The sequence below is a fragment of the Cornus florida genome, unplaced genomic scaffold, assembly GCF_030987335.1.
Source record: "Cornus florida cultivar Cherokee Brave unplaced genomic scaffold, ASM3098733v1 CherokeeBrave_3.0.0_Hap2_Chr02, whole genome shotgun sequence".
NCBI classification, from domain to species: Eukaryota; Viridiplantae; Streptophyta; class Magnoliopsida; order Cornales; family Cornaceae; genus Cornus; species Cornus florida.
Genome location: NW_026775572.1, coordinates 92,743,161 through 92,769,014, shown reverse-complemented (window position 1 = coordinate 92,769,014; position 25,854 = coordinate 92,743,161). Strand labels below are relative to the sequence as shown.

At 34.6% G+C, this 25,854-nt stretch overlaps 1 pseudogene; it reads right to left on the bottom strand.

Annotated features, from left to right (window-relative positions):
- Positions 1 to 13,210: 13,210 nt before the first annotated feature.
- LOC132297984 (small nucleolar RNA R71) lies at positions 13,211 to 13,309 on the bottom strand (annotated as a pseudogene).
- Between the last annotated feature and the right edge of the window lie 12,545 nt (positions 13,310 to 25,854).

The following is a 25,854-nucleotide window of genomic DNA, read 5'->3' as shown; positions in this document are numbered from 1 at the left end:
ACCTAAGTGGCAATTAGTCCAATATTTCTTTGAAAGTTTACTGGATAATCACAAGGGTATGGGTGATGCATTTATGGGTGGTTCTTATCTTGACAAACATGAAAATGATGTGTGGCAATTGTATGAAAGCATGAGTGAGAATTCAATGCATATATCTTTGTCCTCTAAAAATGGTAGAAACCTAGGTGGAAGGAAGAATGTCGGCTTATATCAAGTTGACAATTCAAATGACATAGCCGCCAAGATGAAATCTTTATCTCAAAGGTTTGATCAATTTTTGGTCAACCAAAATTCGGCGTATCGAGTATCTTCCTCCCTTAATCATGTTCATCATCATGCATCTAATGAATCATCTATGACTTGTTCAAGTGTCTTGCATTCTACTTTCAATTGTCCCCATGGGCATGTGCAAAGTGAGAACCATGAACAAACAAATGTTGTCTTTGCTAACCAAGGGAATAATCCTTATGGATCACACTATAATCCAGGGTGGAGGAACCATCCAAACTTCTCTTAGAAAAGCCAAGGGAAGGCTCAAACCCTCCCCAAGGTGGTTTTCAAAACACGTATGTTCCACCTCCAATGCAAAGCCAAGGTTCCCAAGGTTATAGATCTTCTTTTCAATCATCACATGGAAATCAATTTTCAAATTCTCATTTTCCTAACCAATCATCGTATTCTCAAGGAAACTCAAGGAGTCCCGCTTTTGAGGAGAAAGTGTTGACCGCTCTAGGCACTCTAGAGGAGAAAACTCAATTACTTCATTCTCATTCTCAATCCATTACTAAGCTAGAAACCCAAGTCGGGCAAATAACTAGTACTTTAAATGCTAGAGAGAAGGAGAAAATGCCTTTAAATGCCCCACCAAAGCAACAATGTGTTGCGGAGACTCATTCCTCATCGGAAGGTCACACAATTGAGCATGTCAATGCGGTGACAACCTTGAGAAGTGGGAGAATTATTGATAACCAAGTAGGTATTCCCAATGAAGAGAGTGAACTGGTGCAACCCAAAGTTGACACTCATCCCGTTTCACATTCTATTCCTTCTTCATTGCATGCGCATGATCATTTTATTGAGAAAGTCGTCAAAAATGATTTGAAAGATGAATTGAACAATGACTTGAAAAAGGATTTTAAAAATTCTTGTGTTGAAGATCTAAGAAAGATTTTGAAAAGGTTTTTAAGCCAAGAGCTCCATTTTCGGATGCCTTGAAATGATCAATTTCGCTTGAAAAACAAAAGACCAAGACCCATGAAATCATTGAAATGTTCAAGCAAATGAAGATTAATCTTCCACTTTTGGATGCAATTAAGCAAATTCCGGCTTATGCCAAGTTCTTGAAAGATCATTGCACCTAAAAGAGGAAGAACAAAAGCCAAGCACCAAAGAAAGTGGTCTTGACTGAGCAAGTGAGCTCCATTTTGCAACACAACACTCTCCCAAAGTTTAAGGACCCCGGTTTACCTACTACCTCTTGCATTATCGGTGACCATGTCATTAATTGGGCTTTTCTAGACTTAGGAGCAAGTGTCGACCTTCTTCCATATTCAGTGTATGTCAAATTGGGCTTAGGAGACTTAAAATCGACGATGGTAGTTTTGCAACTTGCCGACCGATCCATCAAAAAGCCCTGGGGTATCATAGAGGATGTTTTGCTTAGGATTGATAAGTTCTTTTTCCCCGTTGATTTCGTTGTCATAGACACGGAACCGGTTCCGAACCCTAAAAGCCAAATTCCTGTTATCTTTGGCCGTCCTTTCTTGGCAACCGCAAATGCTAACATAAATTGTAAGACGGGGATTATGAAAATCTCATTTGGCTACATGAAAGTGAAATTGAACATCTTTAATCCAACCCTGAATTCCATAGATAAGCATGAAGAAGTGTGTGTTATTGAAAAATGCATTGCTAATGAATTTGATGAAGTTGAGTCTCTACTTGATATTGAACATTTCCATGGTTTGCTTACCAAAAAAATTCAAAGAAAATTGTTTTAAAACCAAGTGTTCCAAGGGCATGTGTAATACCCCTAATTTCAAAAGGATAGTCCTGATATTTTATAAATTGCATTTATATTTGTTTAATGGTTTATTTGTTAATTTAATGGAGTTATGTAATTTATTTGTTTTTTTTAATTTTATTTAACTGACATTTGTTTAGTTAGTACTGGTTTAATTATGTGCTTATGTGGCTATTTAAATATATAGTTTTTAATTTAACTGTGGTCCGTGTTTTGGTTTCCATGTATATTAGTATTAGGGTTTAGTCTTTTAGGTTTCACGTTGAGTCGACTTGTAGTTGGTTTAGGATTTAATTTAGGGTTTCAAATAAAACCTATAAATACATAAGTATATGTCTGCCAAGGGTTTTGTTAATCCTTTTCACGTAGCATAGAGATACAGAGAGTTGTGAGATTTTGAGAAAACAGATAGTGAAAACTTGAGAGCTTACAGAGAAGTTCAAGGAGGAAGGAACGGGTTGCTTCTAGGTTAGCCAAGAGTAATAGAGGCGTGGAACAAAGTTGGAAATTTATAGACGACAGTTGGAAATTTAAAACCAAAGTCTCGAAGGCAAGTTTCTGTTCTTGCTCTTTCCTTTTAATTCGTGTTCTGTGCATGCCTAGCTAGACTCCAGGAGTTTAATTAATGCTAAAACAAATTAATTATGCATGCTTAATCAAAATAAAACAGAGAGTTGCAGAGTTATACATACCTGTTCGTGTTTTCTTTAGTTTTGTGATCTTTATGCATGAACTATTGTTTAAATTGAATCTTTGCATGTTAAAACACTTAGAATAATTTAGTATGGACGTATGGGACGTAGGTTAAAGCTTAGAGGCCTTAGCAATGGAGTTTTAGGGTTTACAAAGGCTAAACGGCGACATCAGCACCAACTTAGCCGACTCAGTTGGAGACTGAGCCGACTGAGTTGGCAACTTAGCCGACTCAGTTGGAGACTGAGCCGACTGAGTTGGGAACTTAGCCGACTAAGTTAGCAACTTAGCCGACTAAGTTAGGAACTTAGCCTGCTCAGTTGGCAATTGAGCCGACTAAGCTGGGCCGCGACCTGGAACTTAGTTTTAATTGCCCAGAATTGTTTTAGAACCTATTTTAAGTAATCTAAATGGGTTAAATAGACTTTGGATGGTTCTAAAATGCATAATATACTTCTTATGCTTAGGACATTTGATAATACGGATATGTAAATAAATTTTTATAAATTATTTAAAGGATGAATCAGTATAAAAGTATACAACTTAGCATACTGATAATGGATGGAAAGAACCAAATTGCTTAGCTTAGTTTTGGGCAACATAATGGATTGTAATAAGATTATAAATCTTATATTAGATGCATGATAGATCATTTTATGTTTAAGGTTTGAACTATACATGCTCTGGATGTTAATTGTTGGAATATCAAATTCTTTAGTGCAATTACATGAATTAATGCTGGGATTTATATTGCTGAAATTTTAAATACCTTTCTGCAATGATATGGATAATGGTTTGGATTGTAAATTACTAGCTTATTATTATGTTTTGTAATTTACATGGATATGGAGGATTGTATGCACCGGTATGGGACGGTGACATACTAGGGACGGTTTAGCTCAATACGCTTAAACCTACCCTAATGGATTAAAGGATGGATTGAAAAATATTGAATCCAAATTGTGATTGAGTCAGATCAGCTGCAACTATGTTAAATGGATTCCTGGATTAATGGATGGTAGTGAAGTCGTATCAATTGAATAAGTTGAGTGACTAACTAGTTGTATATTATATGTCATCTCAATAAGTATTTGAATGACATACCCTGGTTTTGGACGGACTTTATATATATGTTTATGGTACCACGAGATGAGCTTGAATCTCAGACTCGTTGGTTAGGGTGCGTAAATGCAGTGGATGCATAGCTGGTTAAAGTAGGTTGAGGTGTACCCTGTTAGGTCTAAGTACTCATGCTCACCTTTGGGTGCGTTTTCATATGTTGCCTTCTATTCAGGTTGAGACCCCTACTGTAGTCCAGTGAATGTCCCTTAGTGTGGATATATATATGTATGGACTAGATAGATATTGTTGAGCTATCTAGGATGTATCTGCGTATCGGATTATTGCTTGGATCGTAGTAGAATAGGACTTATATGTGGGCCTGACCCACTCTTTATTTTTCAAGTGTTCGTCAGTTCTACGGTTAGAGCTTGGACGTGCAGAGCAGATACAGATATTCATTCCTCCGACTACGTAGGAATTTTTACTATGTTTAGCTTTAGATTCTACTTCAGATATTTTAGTTTCTATTGGGTTTTAATAAGGGGTCCACTGGATGGATTCCCGAGTTGTAAACTTATGGAGTTTTGAATTAACGGATTTAAATAATTATGTTTTGAGGATTTTTATTCTAGTTTCTTTCAGCTTATTATTTTTATTTCTTTAATTCAATTTGTATTCCGTGTTCGTTAAAATATTAATTGTTTGATATTCCCTCGGGTTTGGGCTTGGGCCTGATTAACCCGCATCTCGGATCTGAGGGGTGTCACAGAATGGAAGCCCAAGAGTTGTTTTGACCAAGGACCGTCAATTAGTTTTGATCTAAATCCGATAAGTTCTTTAAAGAACCATTTGTTGGATGGGGATCTATTTACCTTATAAAAGTGTATTCTTTTTATATTTTTTATATACATTTTTTTGTAATAATAATATATACTCGATTTGGATATTTTATAAGCGTCGTTTCAGTTTTAAGTTGTTGTTTGAAACTTTACCACTGTTAATTCTATTTGTATTTTTTATATACAATTTTTGGTAATAATAATAATAGTATATACTCAATTTCAATATTTTATAAGCATGTATAGAACTTTACTGGTTACAACTTATATAATGTTAGTTTTATATTCAGATTTTTCATATATCCGTATATCTCTCGTTGTATATATCTTATATAAATGATGTCTAAGTTGAACTCATGTTGCAAACTATATCTCCCTTTCTAATTGTTTGTGTAAAAAGTTCTAATGTTCAAACTACAACTTTGAAACACGAGAGTGATAATTTGGTTTATATGCATCAACTGCAAGTTGCAACTCACAGCCTTATTTTTTGGAAGGTATGTTTCTTGTTAATATATATGTAGAATATTTATTTATATTCATTATTTTATTTCTCTTCCAATTTTTTTAATAAAAAAATGTGTTTTTCATGTGTTACTAGAATTTTACGTTGTGAGTTTCATATGACTTTTGATAATACACAATATATATTAATATTATCCATCTTAACAAAATAGATAACACTATTGAGTCACATATGAAGATGAGTTTCTCATGACATGATATCTTTAATTTTTTATTATTTTTTAAAATTTTAAAGTGCTCACATTACAGAAAGAGATGCATTATCAGAGCACAGCACGTGATGGGGGATGAGATCTTTAAAGTATTAAAACAAATAAACGATTGTGTAATATTTATTGTTCTATTATTTTTATAATTCTTTTAGTTATTTTATGTTGTAAATCCTCTGAGAGTATATTATATAAATATTTTATGAATTATTACTTATTTATTTTTATTTGCATTTTAAAATTCGTTCTTTTCTGGTTCTAAAGTGAATGGTGAATCATTTCCCTCTCTTTGACAATCTTAATGATTAGTACCAATGTTGCATAAATTTTTAATATTTATACACATTTAAACTATATTTTTTTAAAAAAAAAAATCTATAGCTTTATTGGATTTATAAAAATTTTACACATTTTAATGTAGATCTTTTAATTTTAAAATTATTTATTTGAATTTTTATGTTTTAAGATTTACCTTTTTAAAATTAGGTTATTAGTTGTCAATTACAATTGCTAACTAACTACTATTTAAGAGTTGTGTCATTTTAGATTTCTTTCTAATGGTTATCAAATCAATCCATCTTTTTGAATTAATATGATTATTTACAATTTAAAGTAGTTATTTTAATAAATAATTATTTTCAGGACTTCATGTCTTTGAAAGAAATTATCAAGCCCAAAGAGATCGCATTACCTCTAGCCATGAAATCAGATTGGTTAATGCCTGCAAAACAATATGAGAAATCCTAATAATGTCCATGCTTATACAAGTATTGATGCGTGTACTTGATGGAGACAATACAGACTGCACTTGTTAGACATGGGACCTCTATAAGATACTATATAAAATAAATCTATAAGATAAAGTAATCCATCATACAAGCCTTCCTTTTTATTATGATTCAAAATGGCAGTTATTATTAAACCATCGTAACTTCCCAAAACCCACGTAGTCGTAACTTCCCAACGACGTTGTGTCAGTGTAAGTGATTAGAATAATGTGAGAATATAGGCCACACCACGTTTAATGAATAAATGTGTCCAACATTCTCCCACTTGGCCAATATTAACACATTCATTACCCTTATAGGTTTAAGAACTAAAAATTTTATCTATAGAATTTCAGTGTATAAAATTATGGCGGAAATTACACTATACAAATGAGTACTACCTTCCATGTATCATTATATCACTGTCTTTCTTTAGATAAACATCTTTATATGGGAGTACTTTATAAATAGTTATTTCAAAAACTATTCAAGGAAGTCAACTTTATTGTCCCAATAGACTATCTGTATGAATAAGCTCCCATAAGCCCATTCTAAGGTCCTACTTTATTATCCAAAAAGATAATTTGTCATTTATAAACATAGGTATACTTCCTTAAAAATGACAAATAAAAACTAAGAATCATCAGAATATAAATGCAATTGCAAAATTTAAAGCGTCTCAGTAAATCAAACACAAAACATATCAATAAGTCCCATATGTCCTACATGTTCCGTATATAATTTGGGTGGCAAACCCTTTGTCATAGGATCTGTGACCATTGACCTTGTTCCTATATAATCTACTAACACTTGATGATTCTAAACTTTTTCTTTAACAACAAGGAACTTTATGTCAATCCACCTATTTGAACTCCCACTTGCATTGTTGTTAAAGAAACAAATCGCAGCAGAATTATCACAATAGATTCTCAATGGCTTAGAGATGGAATCCACAATTTTAAGACTTGTGATAAAATTCCGTAACCATAAGGCATGTCCTGTAGCCTCATGACATGTTACGTACTCCGCCTCCATAGTAGAGGAGTGATTGATTTCTATTTTAAGCTTTTCCATTAGATAGCTCTTCCTGCAAAGAGGAATACATATCTTGATGTTGACTTTCTAGAGTCAATACATCTTCCAAAATCAGAATCAGAATATCCAACCACTTCCAAAAGATCTGATTTTTTGTATGTTAGCATGTAATCCTTTGTCCCTTGTAGATATTGCATCACTTTCTTTGCAGCTCGTCAATGATCCATTCCTGGATTACTTTGGTATCTGCCTAACATTCCTACTGCAAATGCAATGTCTGGTCTAGTGCATACTTGCACATACATTAAACATCCTACTGCAGATGCATAAGGAATGACTTCTATCTCTTCCCTTTCCAAATCATTTCTTGGGCACTGATTTAGACTGAATTTGTCACCCTTGACAATAGGAGCAACACTTGAAGCATAACCCAAATTTCAAAATCTCTTTAAAACTTTATTGATATAGGACTTTTGGGATAATCCAATCAATCCTTGGGATCTATCCCTATAAATTTCTATGCCAATGACATAGGATGTTTCACCCATATCTTTCATATCAAAATTTCTAGAGAGAAATTCTTTAACTTCATGTAGCAACCCTAAGTCGCTCCTAGCAAGCAAAATATCATCGACATATAAGATCAAAATAATGAACTTACTCCCACTAACCTTAAGGTATATACATTGATCAACAATGGTCTCTTTAAACCCAAAAGAAGAGATAACATCATGAAATTTGTAATACCATTGACGTGAAGCTTGTTTCAACCCATATATGGATTTCTTGAGTTTGCAAACCATATTGTTTTCTTTATCTGAATGAAAACCTTCAGGTTATTTCATGTATACCTCCTCATTCAAGTCCCCATTAAGAAATGCCATTTTCATATCCATTTGATATAACTCTAAATCAAAATGAGCTACCAATGCCATGATAATACGAAGGGAATCCTTTGTAGAAACGGGATAAAATATATCATGGTAATCAATGTCTTCCCTTTGGGTATACCCTTTGGCTACAAGTCTGGCCTTATATCGTTCAATCTTGCCTTTTGGGTCTCTTTTAGTCTTATAAACCCATTTACAACCAACTGCATTAGCCCCTTCTGGCAATTAAACCAAATCCCAGACTTGATTTTTAGCCATAGAGTCTAGTTCCTCTAACATGGCATCATACCATAACCTTAAATTTTCTCCACTCATGGCTTGTGAAAATGTAATTGGATCTTTATCAATTCCAATATCATGGTCAATTTATTGTAGATATATAACATAATTAGAGGGGATTGCAGGTTTTTTTACTCTTGAGGACCTTCTTAACTTTATCTGTTCATTTAGAACAGGTTCATTGACAACAAGATTCTCGTGGGTAGGAACTTCTTGAAACCCACCAAAAATAATACAGAACAAACAAAACCACCAAACAAATATTACAACCAAAAAGATAATGGCGACATAGCCGCTAAACAACTATTATAGGCCAGAAAAAGAACGACAACACAGCCGCTAAACAAATATTACAGACACATAAACAGAAGGATAACGTAGCCAAAAGGTATCGCTCTGATACCAAATGAAATACATTATCAAGCCCAAAGAGATCGCATTACCTCCAGCCATGAAATTAGATTGGTTAATGCCTGCAAAACAAAGTGAGAAATCCTAATAATGTTCACGCCTATACAAGTCTTGATGCGTGTACTTGATGGAGACAACACAGACTGCAATTGTTAGACATGGGACTTCTGTAGGATATTGTATAAAATAAATCGAGAAGACAAAGTAATCCATCATATAAGCCTTCCTTTTTATTTTGACTCAAAATGGCAATTATTATTAAACCACCGTAACTTCCCAAAATCCACGTAGTCGTAACTTCCCATTGGGTATTAACTGCGGTGTTTTTAAATATCGAGAGTTATGTGTTTTCAAATATCTTAATATTGAAGAGTGGTGTTTTAAGTTGTTGTTTGAAACTTTACGACTGTTAATTCTATTTGTATTTTTTATATACAATTTTTTATAATAATAATAATATATACTCAATTTCAATATTTAATAAGTGTCATTTTAGTTTTAAGTTGTTGTTTGAAACTTCACGACTGTAAAACTTTGCTAGTTACAACTTATATCTCTTTATATGTATCTTATATAAATGATGTCTAAGTTGAACTCATGTTGCAAACTATATCTTCCTTTCTAATTGTCTATGTCAAAAGTTCTTGTCAGATGTTTTTTTCTAATGTTCAAACTATAACTTTGAAAAACGAGAGTGATAATTTGGTTCATATGCATCAATTGCAAATTGCAACTCACAACCTTATTTTTTGGAAGGTATGTTTCTTATTAATATATATGTAGAATATTTATTTATATTCATTATTTTATTTCTCTTCTAATCTTTTTAATAAAGAAATATGTTTCTCATGTGTTACTAGAATTTTACGTTCTGAGTTTCAGATGATTTTTGATAATACACAATATATATTAACATTATCTATCTTAAGAAAATAGATAACACTATTGAGTCACAGATGAAGATGAGTTTCTCATGACATGAGATCTTTAATTTTTTTATTATTTCGTACTTTTATTGCGCATAAATGTATATCTGAAATTCATATGGTAGTTTTTTTATTTCTTTTTAAAATTTTAAAGTGATCACATTACAGTAGGAGATGCAATATCAGAGCATTGCACGTGACGGGGGATGAGATCTTTAAAGTATTAAAACAAAGAAACGATTGTGTAATGTTTATTGTTCTACTATTTTTATAATTTTTTTTATAGTTATTTTATGTTATAAATCCTATAAGAATAAATTATATAAATATTTTATGAATTATTAATTATATATTTTTATTTGTGATGAGTGCTGAAAAGTGCGTTAAAAAAACCCCTTAAGCTTAGGCATTCTAGTACATTTATCTATCTTACTTTACTGTTTTAGATTGATTTCGTATTATTTCCATTTTCAGGCACTTATCCCGAAAATAAGCTAACTCAGCCAAATAAGAGTAGAAATGAATCAATTCTGGGATGAATCAAAGAAAGGAGCCAAGTGGAAGCAAAAGGAAGAAAAAGGTGGAAATCAACATCTTCGATCGATCTCAGATCAAAGTTCAATCAATCCAACATGATCGATCTCAACACTTCAAGATGGATCAGAGCCATAATGACATTTTCAGAGATCTCAAAAGTTCGATCGATCCAACATCATTCTTCGATCGATCGAACTGCCTTGTCCTTATCCAAATGATTGATCTTATCTAGTTGTACCAACCACTTTTGTCCTTTTCCCAAAAATATCTTCAAAATATCTCAGATTTGTCTTTACCCAAAAAGCGTCACCATTGAGGATCGATCCAGCCTAAGTTCGATAGATCTCAGCCATGTTTGATTGATCTAAGTCCAAGGTTCGATCGATCGAACTTCCTCCAGTGCAAAAAAGTTAAATCTCCAGCTCACAAAAAGTTGTCCTTTATCCAATCATTGGGGAATATTTTGTGCACGACCCCAGCTCATTTTGGGTGTCATTTGACCTACTTATATAAGGATAAAGATTAATTTTTACATCATATTACCTCATACAACCTCATATCATATCATATCATCTCATACCATGGAAGAACTTTTGGAGAGCAAGCTTAGAGGAGGAGGAGGCTAGAGACACCATTGGAGACTCTTCATTAATTAAGAAGCAAATCTCTACCATGGAGTTAGCCCTTGAGGGTTGGAGTAGCACTACCATGAGTGGCTAGACATCTTCTTGAGGCTAGAGTTAGCCCCAAGCATGCTTTCTACATCTTGATTTTGTGTATTATTGAGGGATTAGTGTTGTAATATATGTTTTGACACTTTTATATATATAAATCTTGTTTATTCAATGATTTATGTGGTTTAATGCTTCCAATTGATCATTTCATTCTATCCATATGTCTATGTATGCTAGAATAGATGTTCATGTGTTTGTCTCTATTTCTTGTGTTATTGATGTATGTCTATGTGTATTAATGCTATAGATCTAGAGATTGTCAAAACATTGTGCTTAAAAGAATGCTCTTGTAATTTTCTAGATGGTTCATGCTCATTTTTTTATGGATTATGCCTCTCTCTTAGCTTAATTAGTTTAATTTCAAGTCATTAGCTTAATTGTAGTGTAGTGGTAGCATAGTTGTTAGATGGGAGGACAATACATGCTTGTTGTTTGATGTTCCATACTTTTGAATGCAAGTAGCATGTGTCTCTATCCTTGTGGTGTATTTGGCTTGTGAGCTTAATGAAAGGATTCATGACTTGCTAGATATATTGTACTTTTCACATGCTATTTAGACAATATATACTTAATTGCTAGATATATTGTGCTTTTCACATGTTGATTAGACAATATATACTTAATTGGTCACCCTTGCTAATTGAATCAACCAAACACACACACACATCAATATTGCAACACACATTTCCCTCATTAGTCACTTGTTAAGGGTGTAGAAAAGTATTGTTTGGTGGTGACCTCTAAACCCCAAGATCTCTCTCTCTCTTACTTACTCTTTATTGCATTCAATTATTTAGTTTAATTTGCTCTCTAGTTTAATCAACCAACCAACCATTTGTTTGATCACTCGACCTACTAACCCTAATAGTGATTCCACATCCAAATTCGACTCCAATCCCTTGGGACGATCCCTACTCACCCTAACTATATTTTTAGTGAAGGTAGTAGTGGCTTCTATAAATGTAAAACTTGGCCCTCGCTTTAATGCAAACTCTCCTAAGCTTGATGTGTGGTAGGACGACACAACCGCCACCAAGTTTTTGGCACCATTGCCGGGGATTAGGCAACGTCGTATTTGTGGAATCAATTAGGAATTAGTACTCTTTTGATCGTGTCTTTACTTTGTTTTTATTTTTCTTTTTGTTGCTTATTGTGTTTGTTCATCTTCGACAAGGAGCATTAAGCTAGGAGGAAAGCAAAGGAGAATTCAAACAAAGGAGCTAAGCAAGCAAGGAAAAATGCCAAATTTTTTTTAAAAATTGCTAAGCTAAGCTATAAATTTAGAGTTGAAGTGCTATAGGACCTTTGTGAGCTTTTTCTTACTCAATCCCTTAGTTAAATCATCGGTCTGTGTGAAGGCTTATTGTTTTTAATTTCTTAGATAAATCGTGAGCCCGCATGGAGGCAATTTTAATTATTCTTTACATCATTGTTGTTAAAGCATAGAAGTATGGGTTAAGTGTTTATGGAGGAAGTTTCATTGAATTGTTGTGAAGTTGAAGTGTTTATTCATTCATTGTATTTATTTGTTTTTGCATTGTGCATGCATGGCCGTAGATCACTAAGACCAACTCTTGTCCCTCTTGATTTGTATCTTGAATCCGTAGTTAGAAATCCTAGGGGAAGAGGAAGTTCTAGTTCTACCCGATCCATTACATCAACGGAAGGCCATAATGAAGAGCATGTAGAGAACCTTGGTCACATAGACCAACAAGGTATCCTTCATCTAAATGTGCATCATGAGAACATGTAAGCACCATTAGACAAGCCTAGGCCATTCATTCACCAACCACAACAACAACAAGGCCAAGTTCCATTTGGAATGCCAAGGCCAATGTATGCTCCACAACCTCCCATCATTTAAGGAAATCAATATCAAGGTGCCCACGTTGCACTTCAAATTGCTAATCCTCCACTTGCTTTAAGAGATCATGATATGCCTAATGAATATAATGCACCCACATGCATTCAATTGCCACCATTTAGAGCACATCACTATGAAATTAAGCCACAAACCATTTAAATGCTTCCTAACTATCATGGACTTCCAAGTGAAGAACCTTACAATCATTTGGATGAGTTTCTAGAAGTATGTTCCACCGTAAAATATACGGACATGCCGGAAGAGGTCTTAAGACTCAAACTTTTTCCATTTACCTTAAAAGACAAGGCAAAGTATTGGTTTAACAATCTTAGGCCTTTTTTAATCACTTCTTAGGCAGAAATGCAACAAGGGTTCTTGAAGAAGTACTATCCGGTTTCTAAGACCAATGCCATGAGAACCTCAATTCGAGAATTTTCATATGGGGATGGAGAAACGTTTCATGAGGCATGGGAACGCTTTAATGAATTGTTTAGGAAGTGTCCACATCATGACATGCCCAAATGACAATTAGTTCAATATTTCTTTGAGAGCTTATCGGACAATTACAAAGGCATGATTGATGGTTCCATGGGTGGCTCATACATTGATAGGCATGAGGATGACGTGTGGCGTCTTTATGAGAGCATGAGTGAAAATTCTTTGCATAGAACATTATCATCCAAGAATGGTAGAAATTCACAAGGTAAGAAGAGTGTTGGTTTACATCAAGTTGACCATTCAAATGAAATAGCCGCCGAAATGAAGTCTTTATCTTAAAGTTTGATCAATTTTTTATTAACCAAAACTTGGCAAACCAAGTATCTTCCTTCCCTAACCATTCTCATCGTGCATCAAATGGAACATGTATGACTTGTTTTAGTGTTCTTTATTCTACTTCTCATTATCCTCATGGACAAGTGAAAAATGAACCTAATAAGCAAGTCAATATAGCTTTTGTGAACCAAGGGAACAATCCTTATGGTACTCATTATAATCCAAGTTGGAGAAATCATCCGAATTTCTCTTGGAAAAACCAAGGAGCGGGCTCAAACCCTTCCCAAGGTGGTTTTCAAGGGAAGTACATTCCACCTCCACTTCAAAACCAAGGATCCCAAGGTTATAGACCATTTCAATCACAAGGGAATCAATTTGCTAACTCTTATTTTCCCAACCAATCTTATTCCCAAGGAAATGCTAGAAGTCCCGCCTTTGAAGAAAAAGTTTTGAATGCTTTGAACACTTTAGAGGCTAACACTCAATTGATTCATTCTCACTCTCAATCCATTGCGAAGCTAGAAACCCAAGTAGGGCAAATAGCAAGCACTCTTAATGTTACAGAGAAGGGAAAGATGCCTATGAATACCCCACCTAAGCAACAATATGTTGTGGAAACCCATTCCTCATCGGAAGGCTACACCATTGAACATGTTAATGCGGTGACTAACTTGCGGAGAGGTAGGATTGTGGACAATCAAGTTGAAATGCCCAATGAAGAGAGTGAACCGGTGCAACCTCAAGTTGTCACCCATCCCGTTTCACTTCCCATTCCTCCTTCATTGCATATACATGATCTTATGAATGAGAAAATTTTAAAATGTGATTTGAAGAATGATTTTGAAAATGACCTGAAGAAAGATTTGCAAAAAAATGAGTTTGAACAGAGTTTGTTTAAAAATGATTTGAAACAAAGTAATTTAAAAACTTCTTGTGTTCAAGAGGCTTCAAAAGAAAGTACTGAAAAAGTGTTTGAACCAAAAGTTCCATTTCTGGATGCCTTAAAAGGATCCATTTCAAAAGACAAACAAAAGGCAAAAACCAATGAAATCATGGAAATGTTTAGGCAAGTGAAAGTCAATCTTCCACTTTTGGATGCAATCAAGCAAATTCTGGCTTATGCCAAATTCTTAAAAGACTTGTGCACCCAAAAGTGGAAGAATAAGAGCCAAGCACCAAGAAAAGTGGTTTTGATCGGGCAAGTAAGCTCAATTTTGCAACATAACACTTTACCAAAGTTTAAGGACCCCGGTTCACCTACTACTTCATGCATTATTGGTGATCATATCATTGATCAGGTGCTTCTTGACTTAGGAGCAAGTGTTAACCTTCTTCTATACTCGGTTTATGTTAAATTGGGCCTAGGTGAATTGAAACCAACGTCGGTAGTTTTACAACTTGCTGACTGATCCATTAAGAAGCCTAGAGGTATAATTGAGGATGTCTTGATAAAGATTGACAAATTCTTCTTCCCCATTGATTTCGTTGTCATTGACACGGAATCGGTCCCCAATCCTAAAAGCCAAATTCTCGTTATCCTTGGCCGTCCTTTTTTGGCAACCGCTAATGCCAACATCAATTGTAGGACGGGGATAATGAAGATCTCATTTGGCCACATGAAGGTGAAGTTGAATATCTTTAATCCCACACCCAATTCATTTGACAAATATGAAGGAGAGGTTAATGTTATAGATAAATGTCATGAACTTCAATGTCAAGGAAGTGAGCTTTTGTGTAAGACCAAAACTTCAAAGGGATCATCTTCAACCTTGCATTCTCAAAGTGTTGTTTCAAATCCTTGCTTTGAAAGGGCATGGAAGCCCAAAGGTTGTGATTGCATTGACAAGAGACCAAAGGTTCTTTTGAGCTTAATCCAACAAGTTCTTCAAAGAACCATTTGTTGGGTGGAGTTCAAAGCATCTATCACCCCAACAAGGAGGGGTTGCATTACAAGATCTTTGATCTGGGCTAAAAGAGCCCAATGTCTTGCTAGAGACATTAAAGACTAGCAAAAGCATTTCGTAGGGTATCAAAACCCTATTCCTCCTTCATTTCTATCTTAAATTTCATTTCTTGCGAAGTCTAGATACTTGTTTTTGGTTCATATGCATTGCTAGGAACTGTGATTAGGATTGTATGAAATTTTGTGTTGTGATTGAGCATTTTGCATAAGTTCGATCGATCTCAAATGAGAGTTCGATCAATCGAACTTCCACCTGCATCCAACACTTAGAAAAATTTTCGACATGCATCCACTTGCATCTAAATCACCTCTCTGTCCCATCGTCCGAACTAATTCTCAGATCGATCAGAAGACCTTAGATCGATCCAACTTCAAAGTTCGATTAATCTTGAGATCCAACACTTAGAAAATTTTGAGCCTACATCAACCTGCATATTTCAGCTCTTTGTCTCATCGATCGAAAACACTTCAAGATCGATCGATTTGCAAGTTCCAACACTTAGCCAATTTTTTGAACCAAAAACCTGCATATTTTTGCTCTCTGTCTGATCGATCGAACATTTTGTTCAGATCGATCTCAGTTCTTCAATTCTATATTTTGACCTTTGTTTGACTTTATTTAACTTTTTTATTTTCAAAAATCCAAAAATATTTATTTTACTTTATTTTATTTTATTTTCCAAAAAAAAAAAAAAAGATTTTTTACTTTATTTATTTCAAAAATCCAAAAAAGATTTTATTTTCTTTATTTTATTTTATTTTTCAAAAAATCCAAAAATATTTTTATTTTATTTTATTTTTCAAAAACTCCAAAAATATTTTCTAATTTTCAATTTTAATTTTTAATTTTTAGTTAGTTTTTAATTCTTCAAAAATTTTGAAAAAATACCAAAAACACTTCGAAGAGAGATCATCAAAGTTCGATCGATCTGAAATCTCAGTTCGATCAGTCGAACTAATCGGGAAATGTTTTTAAAGATAGACCTGGAGGGTCTCAAGATCAATTCATTAGATTGATCCAACCCTCCAAAACCTTGTCCGTTGTTCCCGTCACCACTGCACTCATCTATCTTCATCATCTTCTTTGGCGACTCTCTGGCGAGATCCAAACTTTGATTTTCTCTCTCTCCTCTCGGATTTTCATCTCCATCTTCCTCTCATCTTCTCTCGCGACTTGAGGTAAGATCCAAGCCACATCTCATGATTTCAAGCCTCCACTTGTTCAATACATGTTTTAAATGTTGAATCCATGATATTTTGTTGATGAAATCCACCATTGATGAGCTTGAAGCATGTTTGTATATATGTGTATATATATGTATATATGGTTATATATTTTTGAGTTTTGAATTGATTATGCGAGTATGGGCTTTGTAAAGAGGCTAGAATTGATTGAATTGTTGTGTTAATGGGCCCACGACATCGTTCGTGTGGCCCCCGTGCTTCCAAAGTCACAGATCTGTGACCCTTCAGTTTTTATCTTCGCACAGTTCGATCGATCGAACTTCTATCTCAAATCGATCTTGAGAGATCGATCGAACTCAGTTTTTCAAATTTCTTAGATCGATCGAAGTTTTGAGATCGATCTCAAACCTTTTTGTGATCGATCGAACTTCACAGATCTCATACACACACTTCATTCATCATGTATTTTGTTCATGCTATCTCATATATGCCCAATGCCTGTGATATTTCACATTGGATGCATTTCATACTTACATTGTTTAGCATGCTTCATATCCTGTCACTTGCATAGATTCAAGTCATCTATATATTTTATCTATCTTATTTGACATACATGTTTCTATTTTATGCTTTCAATTCTTTATTCTGATACTGATACCCCTTATAAGTTTTTAAATTATTTTTCAGGCCATGACTAAGTGCAAGACTATTGGCAAGAGGCAGTACGGGCCTCAGAGACATATCCGACCAAGGATAGAGGAGCCAGCAGAGCACTCTCATGCACAGGAGGAGCCATTACAGCCTACTACACCTCAGTCACCTGCTCATGAGGCTGAGGATAATCATATTCCATCTACTTTTGCGGCTCAGCCTACGTTTACACCATCACCATCTCCATCACATGCTAGAGCTGAGCATTCACCATTACCATCTCCACCACACTAGCCAGCTCCACCAGCTCGAGAGCATAATAGGCCCCCGCCTAGATATGCGCATATAGCAGTGGACCATGAGTCAGTGTTCGACATAGACTTTTTCTCCAGATCGGTGCTGACTCGATTAGCTTACCATGATATTTATCCAGAGGGCCCTTGTAGCTATTATTGCCCCAGTTACTGAGCCAGTCTACCCACGACTGGTACGGATGTTCTTCCAGAACCTCCGACAGTCCCCGCGTACCATAGCAAAGCTGGTCCCTACTATAGATGGCCATCAGATTACTATCACTGTGGACTCGCTAGCCCAATCATGCCATTGTCTACACCGATGCCCTCTGAAGCTACATGAGTTATATCCGAGGCTATATAGGCCTTTTTATGCCGACATGGTAGTATTTCTTACAGGTCACCATGCCAATGGCAAGACTTTCGCCACCCGTACCTTTCTTCTAGATGACCTATGGTTCTTTGATTCCATTCTTTTTTGGAATATATACATGGCCGGCCACAAGATCCAACGATGAGGAGACTATTTGATAGCCCTCTACGCATTTTATACAGGCCACTGGGTATCTATCCCTGTGCTCATTTGGAGCATGATGAAGAAGCTCTTCGACAAGTATATCAGCAAGGAAAAGCCCGAAAGGGCTAAAGTCTCTTCCATTCAGCCACCTCATCACCCAGATACTTATTGACCAGTGCTACCCTTTCCATCCTCGAGAGCACCCTAAGAGAGGTTCCTGTCACTTCTTGAAGAAGGACTGGGACAATAGCTACAATGCTATCATCACTAGACTGCAGGACCACGCAGTAGTGGCTGTAGAGGAGCTCGAGGCTGAGGAGGCAGCAGCAGCAGATCCCGCAGCGGACAATGTACCAGTAGGTCCAGCTGCCGAGCATATAAACATTGACTTAGAGCGACCTGCAAATGACTCAGAGCAGCACTTTCCAGCTGGGTCGCCAGTACATAAGGAGGAGTGGACTCAGGATCTTTTTTCTGATTCATCCATACCTGAGGCTCCTAGTCAGACCCCTGGCTTTGGAGAGCGTCTTCAGGCTCTTGAGGATGAAGTGGTTGCTATCAGAGCTGATACTGCTGCCATTCGAACCGATGGTGTAACCCACCGAGCTGATTTTGCTACATTCCGCACCGATGTCATGACTGCACTCCGAGACTTATCTCACGATATCCGCGGAGCTCGCCCTGCCCGTCCTGCCTCGTCCACCTGAGATTTCCAGTTTCTTCTGTCTTTGCATATTACACCTCTATGCTCTATACTTCATTTTTATCACTGTATATTATTTACAGCCAGTCTGTCGGCTTTGATCTTTTGATGTATCCAGTAATCTATTTTCCTTATATATGTTTTTGTTATGGATGTCATGTGTTATATTCTTATCTGTATGTTTGACTCCATCAGGTACATCACAGTGACTACAGTGAGAGAGAATGCTACATAATTTTCTGGACCACCCTTATACCTCTCTCCCTGCTTTATTTTCTTTACACTTGCACGTCCACTGTGCACTGATTATCCCTTTTTGTTATCTGATCAGTTTATCCGAGTGCCAAATTTCAGGACCACAATTAATCTCAAGTTTGGGGGGGGCATTGCCACCCACTTTGGATACTTCAGTCCCAACCATTCTTTGCCTTAATTGTGCCGGTATACTCTTTCCTTTTGTTCTTTTTGCACATTGAGGATATTGTGCCGTTAAAGTTTGGAGGTAATGGTGTACTTTACAGTGTTTGCTTTTAAATTCAAAATTTGAGCATGACTTGTGTATTTGAGAGATTTTCTATTATTAGTCCATATCTAGCTATGATTTTGATCTTTTGAGGACTATATTGCTTAAAATTTAAAAATTGCTTGACTTGAGAGTCCAATACTCCTTGTATACCTTATGGATGCCATTTAGGAGTAAATTTTTCGAAAGATTGATATCTTGCTTACACTTGTGGTCCACATCACCTTGATTTTGTGATTGTTTTGAGATTCACTCTAGTATTCTGCACTAGCACCGGCGCACACTAGCATTCATTTGTGGGGTACATGCTTTGTTGATTATTGAATTGGTTATATCCCAATTGAGCTAGTAGTGCATTGAAAGCTTTCATTCTCAATAAAGGTGGATAACAACCCCTTTTCACTAAGTAGCCAGGATTCTAGCCTCATCAAGCACTGAACTTCTCGCGCCAAAAAGTGGAAGGTCCAAACTCTATGTAAATAAATGAATTCACAAAAAAAAAAAAAAAAAAAAAAAAGTTGCAAAAGCAATAAAAAAAGTGAGGACTTCTCCTAAAAGGTGAGAAGTGGAAAATGATTAGATGGTGTGATGAGCGCTGAAAAGTGCGTATTTAAACCCCTTAAGCTTAGGCATTCTAATATCTTTATCTATCTTACTTTACCATTTTAGATTGATTTCATAATATTTCCATTTTTAGGCACTTATCCCGAAAATAAGCTAACTCAGCCAAATAAGAGCTTAATTAAAGCAATTCTGGGATTAAACAAAGAAATGAGCAAAGTGGAGAAAGAAAGAAGCAAATGAAGCCAAAGGTGGGAAGCAGCAACGTTCTATCGATCCAACTTCAAGGTTCGATCGATCGAACACTGATCGATCTCAGCACTTCAAGATAGATCCAAACCTTGACCCAAAGCATAAAGTCCAAAGTTTGATCGATCAAACACCACCCTTCGATCGATCGAACACTTTTGTCCTTATTCAAATGATTGATCTTATCCACAACTGTACCACCCACTAACCACTTTTGTCCTTTTCCCAAAAATATCTCCCAAAATACCTCGGATTTGTCTTTTCACAAAAAGCTCAACCAGTTGGATCGATCCAGCCTCAGTTCAATAGATCTCAGCCAAGTTTAGTCGATCCAAGTCCAAGGTTCGATCGATCGAACTTCCTCCAGTGCGAAAAAGTTAAAAAGCCAACTTGTTTAATTCCGTCCTCTATCCAATCATTAGAGAATATTCTTTGCACAACCCCAGCTCATTTGGTGTGTCACTTGACCTACCTATAAAAGGAATATGATGCACTTTTTGAGAGAGACTTAGCATTTGATAGACAATTCTTGGGATTATTCTCAAAGGAGGCAAGCTTAGAGGTGGAGGAGGCTAGAGACACCATTGGAGTTCTTCATCAACAAGGAGCAGATTTTTTCCATTGAGTTAGCCCTTAAGGGTTGGAACAACATCACCATAAGTGGCTAGACATCCTCTTGGGGCTAGAGTTAGCCCCAAACATGCTTTCTATATCTTAATCTTATGTATTATTGAGGGATTAGTGTTGTAATTAATGTTTTGACACTTTGATATATGTATATTTTGATTGTTCAATGATTTATATGGTTAAATGTTTTCAATTGATCATTTCATTCTATCCATATGTCTATGTATGTTAGAATAGATGTTCATGTGTTTGTCTCTAGATTTAGTGTTATTGATTCATGTCTATGTGAATTGATGCTATAGATTTAGAGATTATCAAAACATAGTGCATAATGGAATGCTCTTGTGATTTTCTTGATGGTTCATACTTCTTCCTTAATGGATTGTGCCTCTCCCCTAGTTTATTTTCATGCTGGTAGTGTAGTTGTAGTGTAGTGTTAAATGGGAGGACAATCTATGCTTGTTGTTTGATGATCCAAGCTTTTGAATGCAAGTAGCATATGTCTCTAACCTTGTGTTGTATTTGGATTGTGAGCTTAATGAAAGGATTAGTGACTTGTTTTTATCTATTATGCCTTTCACTTGTTGTTTAGACAATATATACTTCATTGCTTAGATATATTGTGCCTTTTACATGATGTTTAGACAATACATGTTTAACTAGTCATCCTTGCTTGTTGAATCAACCAAACACACACACATACCAATATTGCAACACACCATTTGCCCTCATTAATCACTTGTCAATGGTATAGAAATGCATTGCTTGGTGGTGATCTCTAAACCCCAAGATTTTTCTCTCTCTTACTTACTCTTAGTTGCATTATTTTGTTATTACTTAGTTTAATTTAGTTGCTCTCTAGTCTAATCAACCAACCAACCAATTGTTTGATCACTCGACCTACTAGCCCTAATAGCGATTCCACAACCTTGTTCGACCTTCACAATCCCTTGGATTACATCATATCACCTCATACAACCTCATATCATATTATATCATCTCATACCTTAGAAGAACTTTTGGAGAGCAAGCTTAGAGGATGAGGAGGCTAAAGACACCATTGGAGACTCTTCATCAACCAAGGAGCAAATCTCTACCATGGAGTTAGCCCTTCAGGGTTGGGGAAGCACTACCATGAGTGGATAGACATCCTCTTGGGGCTAGAGTTAGCCCCAAGCATGTTTTCTACATCTTGATTTTGTGTATTATTGACGGATTAGTGTTGTAATACATGTTTTGGCACTTTTATATATATAGATCTTATTCATTTAATGATTTATGTGGTTTAATGCTTCCAATTGATCATTTCATTCTATCCATATGTCTATGTATGCTAGAATAGATGTTCATATGTTTGTCTCTATTTCTTGTGTTATTGATGCATGTCTATGTGTATTAATGCTATAGATCTAGAGATTGTCAAAACATTGTGCTTAAAGGAATGCTCTTGTAATTTTCTAGATGGTTCATGCTCATTTCTTGATGGATTGTGCCTCTCTCTTAGCTTAATTAGTTTAATTTCACGTCATTAGCTTAATTGTAGTGCAATGGTAGCATAGTTGTTAAATGGGAGGACAATCCATGCTTGTTGTTTGATGTTCCATACTTTTGAATGCAAGTAGCATATGTCTCTATCCTTGTGGTATATTTATCTTGTGAGCTTAATGAAAGGATTAATGACTTGCTAGATATATTGTACTTTTCACATGCTATTTAGACAATATATACTTAATTACTAGATATATTGTGCTTTTCACATGTTGATTAGACAATGTATGCTTAATTGGTCACCCTTGCTAATTGAATCAACCAAACACACACACACATCAATATTGCAACACACATTTCCCGCATTAGTCACTTGTTAAGGGTGTAGAAAAATATTGTTTGGTGGTGACCTCTAAACCCCAAGATCTCTCTCTCTCTTACTTACTCTTTATTGTATTTAATTATTTAGTTTAATTTGCTCTCTAGTTTAATCAACCAACCAACCATTTGTTTGATCACTCGACCTACTAACCTTAATAGCGATTCCACAACCAAATTCGACTCCAATCCCTTGGGACGATCCCTACTCACCCTAACTATATTTTTAGTGAAGGTAGTAGTGGCTTCTATAAATGTAAAACTTGGCCCTCGCCTTAATGCACACTCTCCTAGGCTTGATGTGTGCCCTCGCCTTAATGCACACTCTCCTAAGCTTGATGTGTGGTAGGACGACACAACCGCCACCAATTTGCATTTTAAAATTCATTCTTTTCTGGTTCTAAAGTGAATGGTGAATCATTTCCCTCTCTTTGCTAATCTTAATGATTAGTACCAATGTTGCATAAATTTTTAATATTTGTACACATTTAAATTATTATTATTATTATTATTTTATAAATCTATAGCTTTATTGGATTTATAAAAATTTTATACATTTTAATGTAGATCTTTTAATATAGAAATTATTTATTTCAATTTTTATGTTTTAAGATTTACCTTTTTAAAATTAGGTTATTAGTTGTCTATTACAACTACTAACTAACTACTATTTAAGAATTGTGTCTTTTTAGATTTTTTTCTAATGGTTATCAATCAATCCATCTTTCTGAATTAATATGATTATTTATAATTTAAAGCAGTTATTTTAATAAGTAATTGCTTTCGTGACTTTTCATGTTTTAAGAGTCACCAATAATTTGGGTATTAATTGTTGTGTTTTCAAATATCAAGAGTTATGTGTTTTCAAATATCTTAATATTGAAGAGTGGTGACTTTTAAAAATTTATTCCTAATAAGTATTTAAGTACAATTGTTATTGTTATTTTTTAATAGTTTGATATTTAAGAGTTGTGCCTTCGCAACACCAAATCTGTTACTAGTAAGGAGTTGTGCCTTTTATAAATCTCTTTTTAATTAGTATTTAATCAAATCATTTGTTTCCACATCTCTTAATACAATCTACTATAGTTCTTGAAACCTTGGCATTTTGGTGCAAAATTAATTAATTAACCTCTCTCTCAAGTTTGGTGTTTTTTTTTTTTTTTTTCCTTTTCTAAAGATAATATTTTTTTTTTATTTTTTTTCCTCATTGGCACATATGAACAAATTATCCATGAACTTCTTTATTTCTTCAAGTATTAAAAAGGATTTTATAAATTTATAAATTTGACCTGCTTATAAATTATATATTTTAAAGAATGACTTATTATTGTGATATGTTATTTGATCAAAATTTTAAAATTATATTTAGATGATCATCAAATCTTATATTTTTATTAGTCCACTAGACCTCGACTTGCAAATTCTCATTGGCTAGGAAAAACATCTCCACTTTAGGTATCATTCTTTATTGCAATTTTCCTTTGCCTGTTCTGTTGCAAATTTATAAATGGATTGTGTTGTTTTAAATGTGTGTAGCATTTTTACTCTACTTCTCCAAAGCTTCATTCTTTTTTCATTTTAATTTCCTATTTTCAAAGAAATATCTCTATATTTTTTTTTCCCTTTGAGGCATATCAACCATAACTCTATCTCTTCCAAGTTTCAATATTTAATATTCTATATATAATATTTAACAATTAAGGAGTAACACTGAGTTTGACCTTATAATCCAAATTGTTGTCCTTTTACTAGATTTTAATGTCTTTGTAATTTCATAAAATTGATTCTAATATATATAAATTTATTTTATTTTTGAAGGCAATTTTTTTACACTTTTCTTTGACATGTATAAGCAAATAAACACAAACACTCTTTATCTCTTCAAAGTTATTTTTTAAAACTAAATTTTGAAGGTTGTCATGATTTCATAAATTTATTAATAATGTGATATATATATATATATGAAATCATGACAACCTTCAAAATTTAGTTTTAAAAAATAACTTTGAAGAGATAAAGAGTGTTTGTGTTTATTTGCTTACACACACACACACACACACACACATATATATATATATAGTAGAAAAAATCACATGCATTGCACGTAAATAAAATTATGTAAACATTATGAAATATTTTATATATATATACTAGAAAAAATCACATGCATTGCACGTAAATAAAATTATGTAAACATTATGAAATATTATATATATGTGTGTGTGTGTGTGTGGTAAATTCCAATCTATATTCTCAAAGTTCATTATCATCCTTATCTTCTTTTTGTTTTTTAAATAAAAAGAAGAAGATGTGATTGACTACAAAAATATCTTTTTTTATACCGCTAAAAGTTTGACTACACAAAGTCCTCTTTGGTTACCTAGCGAAGGGATAATGTACTATTAAATGCGTATCATTATAATTGGATGCTTTTGCATTATTGAACTTCCTTTGTCTTTTGTTTTAGTACAGTATGAAGTTGGTCTTTCCATGTTCAAGAAGTCAAGCTGAGTAAAAGTTCTTTATGTAATAAATAGATGTGTGTGTGTGTATATATATATATAGTATAATACTTATTAGAGAAATGAAATGAAAACTTTAGAGAGAAAGAGAGACAGAGAAAGAATGAAAAGCTTCTATTTGTATATCAAAAAATAGTAAACATACAAGGCCTTATATAGGCTCACAGTGTAGCTTCCCTGATACGCCACAAATGTGACCTTGTTTTCCAAGCAAAAATAGTGATGTCATAGATTACATAACTCATTTGGACCCCACACAATTATATATATATATAACACTCCCCATTGGGGTCCACAATACTGCATTAAGAATATGCCTCGTTAAAACCTTGCTAAGGAAAACCCAGTGGGACAAAACCCTAGCCAAGAAAATGGTATTGCATAGATTAAAACTGCCTCATTAAAACCTTGCCAAGAAAACCCGGTGGGACAAAACCTGGAAATAGGAAAAAGAGTACAGCATGTCAATACCTCTTTAATTAATTGTTCCCCCTCATTAGTTTAACCCTGAAGATCCTTTAGTTGACGCATTCTAATGTTGTGCACTAGCTTTTTGAATATTGTAGTTGGAAGCGTTTTAGTGAATAGATCTGCTAGATTTTCACATGAACATATTTTATGAA